A 10,409-nucleotide genomic window follows, 5' to 3' on the forward strand; every position below is an offset into this window, starting at 1 on the left:
TGGTACATGATTAGATACAGTTGTATTTTATGGTACTTATTACTGTGTCAAGCGTGTGGGGATGATTATAAAAAATATTGACAAAAATGAATCCTTATGTTCGTGTAAGTGCAGCTTAATGGAAAGATATTCATCCTCAAGATAATAATCGATGACCAAAAATATGTTTGTGCACGCTTAGGTTTCGAGGTCATACAAAACTGAATAAAGACAAAAACATATTTATATGTAATCAAGGATCTTTTAAAGAAAGTGTTTGACCGCGTTAATTGATTGTGTATCTGAGTTATTTGAATATTTTGGTTTTCCCTGCAACAATAATGCATGAAATGTGTGCCCTCTGCTGGCCGGCAGTAAAACACACCACATGCGCTTTCGTTTTCTCGATATCGAGAGCAACATTGCACTTGGATCCTCGGCTCTCTTTCGCTTCAGCGTTGTAAGTATTTTTTTTTATTATTTTTTTTTGCATTGACATACTGAGTTTTATGTTCCTCAAAAAAATAACCATAGCTAAAACTCTGGTAAAGCTCTACTGAAAGTTTGAGAGGTCTGACATTTATTCAGCGATGCAAACTATCACATCTTTAATATGCGTTTCATTAACACGGCTCAGTGTTCATATGCGTCCGTGTTAAACTGAAGCAGTGCTGGAGTTTGTTAGATTATTAAGTCAAGTCAAGTCACCTTTATTTATACAGCGCTTTTTACGAAAAACAGATTATTTCAAAGCAGCTTTACAGAGATAACAGGAAAATAATGCAATACAGTTTGTTTCTAGAAGAAAATAGCATAGTCCAGCTTAAGTTCAGTGATGGTTCATTTATGTTGTAAAAACGTTATTAACTTAGTGTGTATATATATATATATATATATATATATATATATATATATATATATATATATTAGGGATGTGCACGAATATTCGAATATTCGATCTGCAATAATTATTCGAAAAATAAAAACACTATTCCAATATCGCAAACGGTTGCTCTGATGGGCGTAAATGAATGCCTCATAAATCATGGTCACGCAAACTAAAACTCACAGTTATAACTAAATCCATTGGGTGGCGCTGTGGCGAGTGTGCATTTGATTCCCAGCAAACACAGAACGTTCCCCTAACGTTCCCGTTTGGTTCCCATTTGGTTATTTTTTTGGGAACCAAACAAGAACGTTCTGGGAACGTTCCCTGTAGGTTATTTTTAGGATCTTTGTTTATAACATTAAGGGAACGTTCCCAGAACGTTCCCTGTAGGTTATTTTTAGGTTTAAATTTATAACCTAAAGAGAACGTTCTGGGAACATTCCCTGTAGGTTATTTTTTGGATATATTTTTATAACTTTAAGGGAACGTTCCCAGAACGTTCCCTGTAGGTTATTTTTAGGTTTAAATTTATAACCTAAAGAGAACGTTCTGGGAACATTCCCTGTAGGTTATTTTTAGGATCTATTTTTATAACTTTAAGGGAACGTTCCCAGAACGTTCCCTGTAGGTTATTTTTAGGTTTAAATTTATAACCTAAAGAGAACGTTCTGGGAACGTTCCCTGCAGGTTGTTATTTAATAACCTAAAGAGAACCTTCCCAGAACGTTCCCTGCAGGTTATTTTTAGGTTTAATTTTTATAACCTAAAGAGAACCTTCCCAGAACGTTTCCTTGCAGGTTTTAGGTTTTATTTGTATAACCTAAAGAGAACGTTCTGGGAACGTTCTCTGCAGGTTATTATTTTAATATCACTTAGCCTACTATTAACAGGCAGATTACCAACTGACAACGTCGTCAGTACGGTCCCCTAAGGTTATAAGATAACCAACAACGTTCAGATCTATTCGCAATAACTTTTTATTAATGATATTTTAAATTATGTTATATTTTAATTCTATATGTTTATTTAAATGCTGCATGACTTTGAAGTGTTTTAATGCGCATGCGCGTGATCAAACACTGGAGCACGTGCGGTGCGCTGCTCGAGAGCAGATGGAAACGTCATCGACAACTGACAAACAACAAAACTCCCGTCTCTCGCTGTTGGTTTCACTGCTTTCAGGTAAGTTTAGACAACAAAATCTCACAAATAATACACACAAACGCCCCTGACACATTTCTTACGTGTAATTGACACGCTTCTGTTAAATATTTATTTTAAAGAAATGATTTTATGTCTTTGAAAAAGTCCGTTAGCATCTACGCTAGCTAACCGGTTTCAAAAGACAACGTTAGGCCTAAGTTACGTTAAGTTGAGGTCTTATTTATGAAAGTTTGGGTTTTTAAACACATATTTAGTGTAGATAACAGTTTTTGATAGTTTTGCTGGTAATTTGTCAATGGGAAGTAAGCTAATTTATTTAGGCTAACCAAAAAGAATGCACTGTATTGTTAACTTAATCAGTGACGTTACTTACCAATATTGCTAAAATGTGATTTCAGAATAGCGAGAGAAAAAATAAAACTCTACAACAAGGGGTGAGTTATTGTTTAATCATGATGATAATTCCATATGCATTTATTTCACAATATATTATCTTAAGATTTGTATATGTTTATCTTTTCTGCATTTCACCTCTGTTCTAGCTTGGTTCCTTGTAATAAACCTATCACATGTAATATTTTTGGCTCTGTGACAAACAGCATGTTATGTTCCTAGATCATCATGCTGTGATGGCCTGCTGCACTCCCTGTCCAAGAAAATCTCTATGAACCATATGACTAGTAAGCAAAACCACCTCAAACATGCAGTGCACTGCTGTCCAAAGGTTTGGGGTCTGTAAGATTTATGCTTCTGAAATAAGTCTCACATTTTAAAATCATTAACCCCAAGTTTTTTCAGTGAGATTGTCCTTGAGAAGCCTGTAAGCTAAATAATCAGCTAAATAATAGGCGACTAATACAATATTATAATGGTCATAGTTATAATAATTCATTTAACTATTATGATAACATGATATCCTGATGATTACTATATTTTATTTTATTTCTTTAGGTCTGTTTTGAATTATGTTGGCCAATGAGACTGACAACATACTGTCCAACTCAAAGGTATTTATGTATTTTTTTATTTTTTTTTATTGATCAATACTGAAATTCTTTGTACTTCTAAATGCGGTTCAGGGGGTCGACAACTTTAGGCAGTTATTTTTCACAGATTTATTTATTTAATGTTTATTTGACAGGGACAAATGCATAGAACATTGCTTTATAAAAAATACAAAGTAGATGCCATGCATACAGGTTTATAGCCATGACTAATTTGCAACCCCTAGATATCTTGGGCAGCTGTGGCTCATACTCTTAGCCTTTAAAAATGTTTGAATTGATATCCCCAATGCAATATCAGGGGGTAAATATATCATTAGAGTTCTTAAAGTTATGGCTTTGCTCTTGTTACCAGATGAGATAAAATCCCTATTGTTTGGCCCTGTATTCTTCAGGACAAGACCTTGATGCCATCCACAGTCAGTAAATGAAGAAGGTGAGTTTAGCCGAATTCAGTTCTCTTTCACTTTTTTTTTACAGACACGTGCACGCAAAATGAAGTCAAAATGGCGAGTTTCCTCTTGTCTTGTGTTTTAAACAGAAAGAAAACGGATGCGTGTCATTTATATTAGTTCTGCGCATTCGTCTTAAAGGGACAGCAGCCTAACGTACCCGCAGCTGCTTGTGTCGCCAATGGTGATCAAACATCAAAAGAGAGAATGACTTGTAGCTTTAGCAAAGATACATTAATTTTATAGTTATTTTATTTTTACACTGAAGACTTATTTTACATTTTGATAAATCAATTTCTGTACCTGATAAGTTAGATTTAACTGAAAAACATAATGCACTGCTTATTTCAACTGTGTTTTTCTTCTATTGTATTTATCTATGCTTGTTATCTATTGTAATTTTCTATGCAGGTTCACTCCTCTACAAAATCCCCCCAATAGAGGTTATGCGGAGCGCCCAGCGGTTGAACCGGAAAGAGGTCTAAGCATTTCCGCTTTTCACTTCCGTACACATCTGCAGCGGTAGGTGATCTCTGAGTTTACTGTTAATTTTTGCTTATTACACTAAAATTCTTACTTCTGTTTTAATTAAAATGTCACGAAGGCTAAAATATCAGAAAAGGGAACATCCGAACAGCAGTTTTTGTTGTGTGCCGGTCTGCTCTATGTCGGGGAAAATGAGTAGTACAAATAGGTTCTGTACTCATAAAGTGACGTCAACATCAGCAGTAGCATTCGCCGTCAGGCAAGTGTTATTTAAATAAACTCCTGATGTACTTACAAACTTTCCAATGCCTCGTTTAATGAGTACAGAACCTATTTGTACTACTGTAGTAGTTTGGTACCATTCTGGGCATTATTAGTGGGGTAATTTACCAGATACAAACCTGGAGCCGTTAGCGCATGCACTAAACCATACGGCTGATATCTCTAAATAAACTCTAAATTTTTCAATATTGTGCAGCACTAATATTGAGCATATCTTAAAGTGAACCTGGAATGATAATTTGTGATACCAGATGAGATGTATGTATGATAGATTTTGAACTGTACTATTTTTTTATTTCAGGTTTTCTGGGATCCCAGCGGAAGGCATCAAGGCATCAGATGTTGGCCTGGACAGATGCACCTGTAAACTACACCGACCTTTGCTTTTGCATGGATGGCTGATTATTACCATGTTCTGTGAGGGTTTCATTATAGCAAAACTGAGCACCTGTGACAGTGGAATTTGTAGGTGTAAAGTCACAGAGATTAAAAAAAAAAAATTGATAGCAGTTTCAAACTTTTTTTCACTTTCTTTCTCATAAACAACACAGCAGTTACAGGTTTTCAAATTCTTCATTGGAGGTGAGACTTATACATAAAAGGTAGAGCGAATTCGCAGGTCAGAGTTCACTAGACTTAAATATTATTTTCTCTGTTTTTTATTTGACTTCAGAGAGAGAGGCTTAATATGGGTATCCTTACCCCTATATAAAACATTCCTTTTTTGATTTGTAGTCTGAAATAATAAATAGTGCAATATAAATAAATGCAATGTATTGTTTTGAAATATATAAATTTTTCTATACACATTGATGCTGAAATATCTGAATAAATACATGATACCAGCAGCGCTCGTGCTCATATCTCCTACAGCTTGTGATCCCAATTGTGATCCACAATCCCACCTCACTCTTTTCATTTGCTCCAGATGAATATTAATGCCATTACAGGGCTTGAATTTTGGCATGGGATTGTGTGTCCATGTAACGCGTTGTCTTTTTATTTTCTTGTTAAATTTGCAGATGGTGTTGGGAGTTTAAATGTTTTGAGCGGAGTGAAGATTGGCACATTCATGTATATTGTATATAAATGAATACTTTTTCAACTTTATAGCCAAAGTTATAGGCTACAGTTTGCAAAAAGATCGTTTTAATTAAAATGTTTGTGCAGTTTTATTTGAAATATTTTCATGTTTGAAATATTAAATGTAAATTACTGTTCCTGAATACATTTTGCTAACGCTGTTTTTAATGACTTATTTTAGGTTGATAATTAAACAATGAATAAACAAAAACATGGATTGTGTGCTGATTTATTTATTTAATACAAACTGATTGATTTACTTATTAGTGATAGTTTCTGTAAATTCAATTTATTGTAATAATATATTCATAGGATTCTTAAGTGTTTGAACAATAAACAATGTAGAATATGTTGTTTGTAGACCTACAATTTGTGTACAGGCATATCAGGATGTGTAGACGTTAGGAGAACGTTCCGGGAACGTTCTGGGAACCTTTCGGCAACGTTCCGGGAACGTTCCCCTAACCTTCCGGGAACGTTACGAGAACCTTGCGGGAACCTTTCGGGAACGTTCTGGGAACCTTTCGGGAACGTTCCGGGAACGTTCCCCTAACCTATAGGGAACGTTCTATTAACGTAAAGAAAACTTTCCTGGCTAACCAATAGGGAACGTTCTTGGGAACGTTCTGGGAACGTTCTGGGAACCAAAAACTAACGTTCCCAGAACGTTCCCAGAACGTTAAATTGTTAGCTGGGTTACAGCGTGTGAAGAATGGCGTCGTCTAAACGGAGCAGTCTGGAATTACTTTGATCAAAATGACCAACATATCGTGTGCAAAATTTGTCAAATTAAATTGAGTTATCATAACAGCACCAGCACAATGAGGAGCCATATGAAATCCAAACACCGAAACGTCATTATTGACCAGTCAAGCGAAGACAGACAGCTACCCATCACTGCTTTCACGACTGCAGGTAACGGAAGGCCCAGATCAGATGTACCCCCGAGCGAGCCGAGAAGACCACTCATCTCATAGCAAAAATGATCGCAAGAGATATGCTTCCTTTAAGTTTCGTTGAAGGAGATGGATTTAAGTCTTAAAGTTTCTTGAACCAGATTACAACACTTCCTCACGGAAAACCATAACCGCGAGAATCGAGCTTCAATATGAATGCATGGTTTCCGAACTCAAAACTACTTTAGGGACAGTAGAGTTCGTGGCCATTACAACTGACAGTTGGACAGCATTAACTACAGAGTCATATGTCACTATAACGTGTCATTTTATTGCTGATAGTAAGGTGAACAGTTGTGTTCTGCAAACCCGAGCATTGGAAGAGCGACACTCCGCTGCCAACCTGGCGGATTATTTGAAAACGTCAGTAGAGCAATGGGGCCTGGACGGCAAAGTGGTCGCGTGCGTGCATGACAATGCTAGCAATATAGTAGCTGCTAACAGAGACGTGGACTGGGAATCTCTACCTTGCTTACACACTTCAGTTGGCCATTAATGATGGATTTAAAGCTGCAAGCATGAAGACTTATTGGTGCATGTAGTAAACTTGTTGGACATTTCCATCATAGCACGATTGCCTCAAATGCACTAAAACAGAAACAAAGACAGCTGGAATTGCCTTCGCACAAACTTGTGCAATACTGCAAAACACGCTGGAATTCGGCTGCTGATATGCTCGCACGTTTGCATGAACAACGCTGGGCGATCACTTGATCACTGCTGTCCTCTCTGACAGGACCACAACCAAGCTGGCGGATGCTAAGACTCTTGAGTTGATCGATGATCACTGGCAGACAATTGAGGAAATATTACCAGTTCTCCAGTCCCTGAAAATAGCAAGTGAAGCATTGGGTGGCAAAAACTACGTGTCTGTCTCCATGGTGTATCCACTTGTGCAAAGCCTTCTATCCAGGTTCGTATAATTCACATGAACGAATAAATGTAGCATTTGGTTCTAGTTAATTTGATTACTGGTCTCTTTTTAATTATTCTGTCGGGTTCTTTCCATTTAAATATTTACATTATAAAAACGAATAAAACGTAAATGAAAGAAATTCAGTCAACTGTTTTAATCATTTATTTAAATTACTTACAAATTAAATAGAAATAATCAATACTGAATAAGACTACAATTCAGTTTTCATATTCAGTTATTTGTTATTTAATCTGCATCTACAGACACCTTCAGATGAGCCGTAGAGAATCACAGAAAGTGAATGAGTTCAAAAACACAGTTGCAGCATCTCTCATGCAACGAATAAACATTGCGAACTTGCAGAACGCAGGGAAAACGCCTCTTCTCGCTTCCGCTCTAGATCCTCGGCACAAACACCTCAGGTTCCTCGATGAAAACATGAGAGAAGCCGTAAGAGAAAAACTTTTTGAACAATATCAAAGTATTTCTTTTGATGTTAGGGGTGCGGGTGCAGCCGTTGCCGCCGCCGCCGCCGCCGCCTGCGTCCCCGCCAGTGACGGAGATGAGTCAGTGCCCGTGCCCAATCATCGGAGAAGGCTGAGCCTGTTCTTCGGCGAAGATTACAGAGAGTCAAGCCGAGACGAGTGGGAACAGTTCTTGATGGAACCGTGTATTCCACCAGATGAAGATCCTATGAATTGGTGGCAAGACAACACAAAGCGCTTCAAGAAACTTGGCCGCTTAGCACACCGTTATTTGTGCGTCCCTGCAACATCTGTGCCGGCGGAGCGCGTTTTCTCTGCAGCCGGCCTTATTGTTAACAGACTAAGATGCCGACTGTCACCCGAGCATGTTGATATGCTTGTTTTCCTTAACAAGACCATGTAAAAGAATAACGCAATAAAATTCAGTAATTTTTTGAAAAATGCCCATCCCTAATATATATATATATATATATATATATATATATATATATTAGCATTTATATAGCCGCTCTGGAGAAAACCGTAATGTTTTCGTCCAGCTCAGTTCAGTTCTTACAGTGGCAAGGAACCAAAACCGCATCAGTGACAGAATGAAATAAACCTTGGGAGAACCCAGGCTCAGTCGCTCAGTTCTCATCTGGCCAACGAGTGAACAGTGTATGATTATGATCCAGGCAGCATTACAGGTCAGAAGTCAGATTGGATCAGAACATTCAGAATATTATCCAGTTCATCTGGTTGGAAGTCGGAGTCATCACGCCGGTATGGAGACGACACATTGTAATACGGTATCGGACGAATTACCTATTGTTTTAATTGAAGGTATTACGGTTCAACGTGATGACATGACGTTGTTACGTTATTACGTTGAACAAATGTTGTTGTTGAAGTTTTGCTGAATAAAGCCGCGGAGGAGATGAATAAGCAAAAAGCAACGTTTTGTTTGTTTTCCATAACGGAGTGATGATGAACTGTACTCAAGTTTAACAAGTTTATCAAGATTAACAATTTGCATGTGTTTTATTTGTTTTCTGATAGAAAAAAAAATATATAAATAAAAGTTTAAAATAATTTTAAAAATAAATCATGTATTATATATTATATAGTATAATGGTTAAAATATCATTAAAACCGCAGCACTGCTTACATCCATCATTTAAAATCTGCCAACAAAAAAAAGCAGCCATTTTTATCTTCTTTTTTGAGCAATGCACACGTTCACTGGAAACATTATTGTAATTGCTGAAAGAGAAATGAGGTAAAAGTCAAGGCTCAAGAGCATATCTAATGCAAACAATGATCACCATAATGGTGACTTAAAACTAATTAAAAACTTTTGTACATGAATGAAATAAAATTAAGACAAACTTGACTGTAATAAGTGTAATGCTGTGAGTTGTTTAAAGTCCCCTGTAGTCAATAACTGTATTGCTTAAAACTCATCTTTGCTCACCAAAATGACATATTTAAACGTATTTTCCTTGAAAAAAAAATTCTTCGTGCCTTAAAGCTCTGAGATCACTTACGATTTTCCACAGCTCACATTGTCTGGGTTTTTTGTCTACTGAAATTCCTTGGAAAGATATGTTTGCAGTGATTCGTCAGCAGAACAATCCAAAAACACATGAAATAACAGTCCAAGCCACTGAAGAGATGTATGTCTATCCCTCACAGCCTCACTTTCTTTCCTATTTAACTGGCCCCCGACTGATCCTAGGTTCTCCCAAGGTTTTTTTTTTTTTCTCCATTAGGTCACCTGATGGAGTTTCAGGTTACCATTAGGTCACTTGATGGAGTTTTTCGGTTCCTTGCCACTGTTGCCTTTGGCTTGCTCAGTTGGGGATATTTTGGGGATATTTAATTTAATTTTATCAATCAATAAATTCCACTAGAAACAAACCTTGTTGTATTATTTTAATTTAATACTGTGAAGCTGCTTTGATACAATCTGTATTGTGAAAAGCGCTATACAAATATACTTGACTTGACTTAAACATCAAAGATGGCGCTGCTGTGAATAAGATCTATACTTCTGGTGTTATGGATGATTGTCAGGGCATATGTGTGGATACTGAGTAATCTTAGATCTTGTTCTGCTGTTTATGATTCTAGGCACATCAGCAAACATTCCCTTCTCTGATCAAGAATGTCATTAAATTTTGCAGCCCCATCTTTTGGCACCCCTTCCAGCAGCAAGCCTGAAACAGGCAGTCTTGGAGCCCCATCTTTTGGCACCCCTTCCAGCAGCAAGCCTGCAACAGGCAGTCTTGGAGCCCCATCTTTTGGTACCCCTTCCAGCAGCAAGCCTGAAACAGGCAGTCTTGGAGCCCCATCTTTTGGCACCCCTTCCAGCAGCAAGCCTGAAACAGGCAGTCTTGGAGCCCCATCTTTTGGTACCCCTTCCAGCAGCAAGCCTGCAACAGGCAGTCTTGGAGCCCCATCTTTTGGCACCCCTTCCAGCAGCAAGCCTGAAACAGGCAGTTTTGGAGCCCCATCTTTTGGCACCCCTTCCAGCAGCAAGCCTGCAACAGGCAGTTTTGGAGCCCCATCTTTTGGCACCCCTTCCAGCAGCAAGCCTGAGACAGGCAGTTTTGGAGCCCCATCTTTTGGCACCCCTTCCAGCAGCAAGCCTGCAACAGGCAGTTTTGGAGCCCCATCTTTTGGCACCCCTTCCAGCAGCAAGCCTGAAACAGGCAGTCTTGGAGCCCCATCT

At 37.9% G+C, this 10,409-nt stretch overlaps 1 long non-coding RNA gene across 2 annotated transcripts; it reads left to right on the forward strand.

The window, feature by feature from the left end:
- Positions 1 to 371: 371 nt before the first annotated feature.
- Positions 372 to 5,561, forward strand: LOC308702338. Of its 2 annotated transcripts, XR_014031585.1 has the most exons (8): positions 372 to 439; positions 1,918 to 2,050; positions 2,431 to 2,466; positions 2,648 to 2,712; positions 2,984 to 3,039; positions 3,432 to 3,472; positions 3,900 to 4,010; positions 4,558 to 5,561. It is a non-coding gene; the product is annotated as an uncharacterized lncRNA (long non-coding RNA). The 2 variants fall into 2 exon arrangements; XR_014031586.1 differs by lacking the exons at positions 372 to 439; positions 1,918 to 2,050 and having other exon boundaries at positions 2,219 to 2,466.
- Positions 5,562 to 10,409: the final 4,848 nt, after the last annotated feature.

The sequence above is a fragment of the Scardinius erythrophthalmus genome (assembly GCF_964197995.2).
Source record: "Scardinius erythrophthalmus genome assembly, chromosome: 14".
NCBI classification, from domain to species: Eukaryota; Metazoa; Chordata; class Actinopteri; order Cypriniformes; family Leuciscidae; genus Scardinius; species Scardinius erythrophthalmus.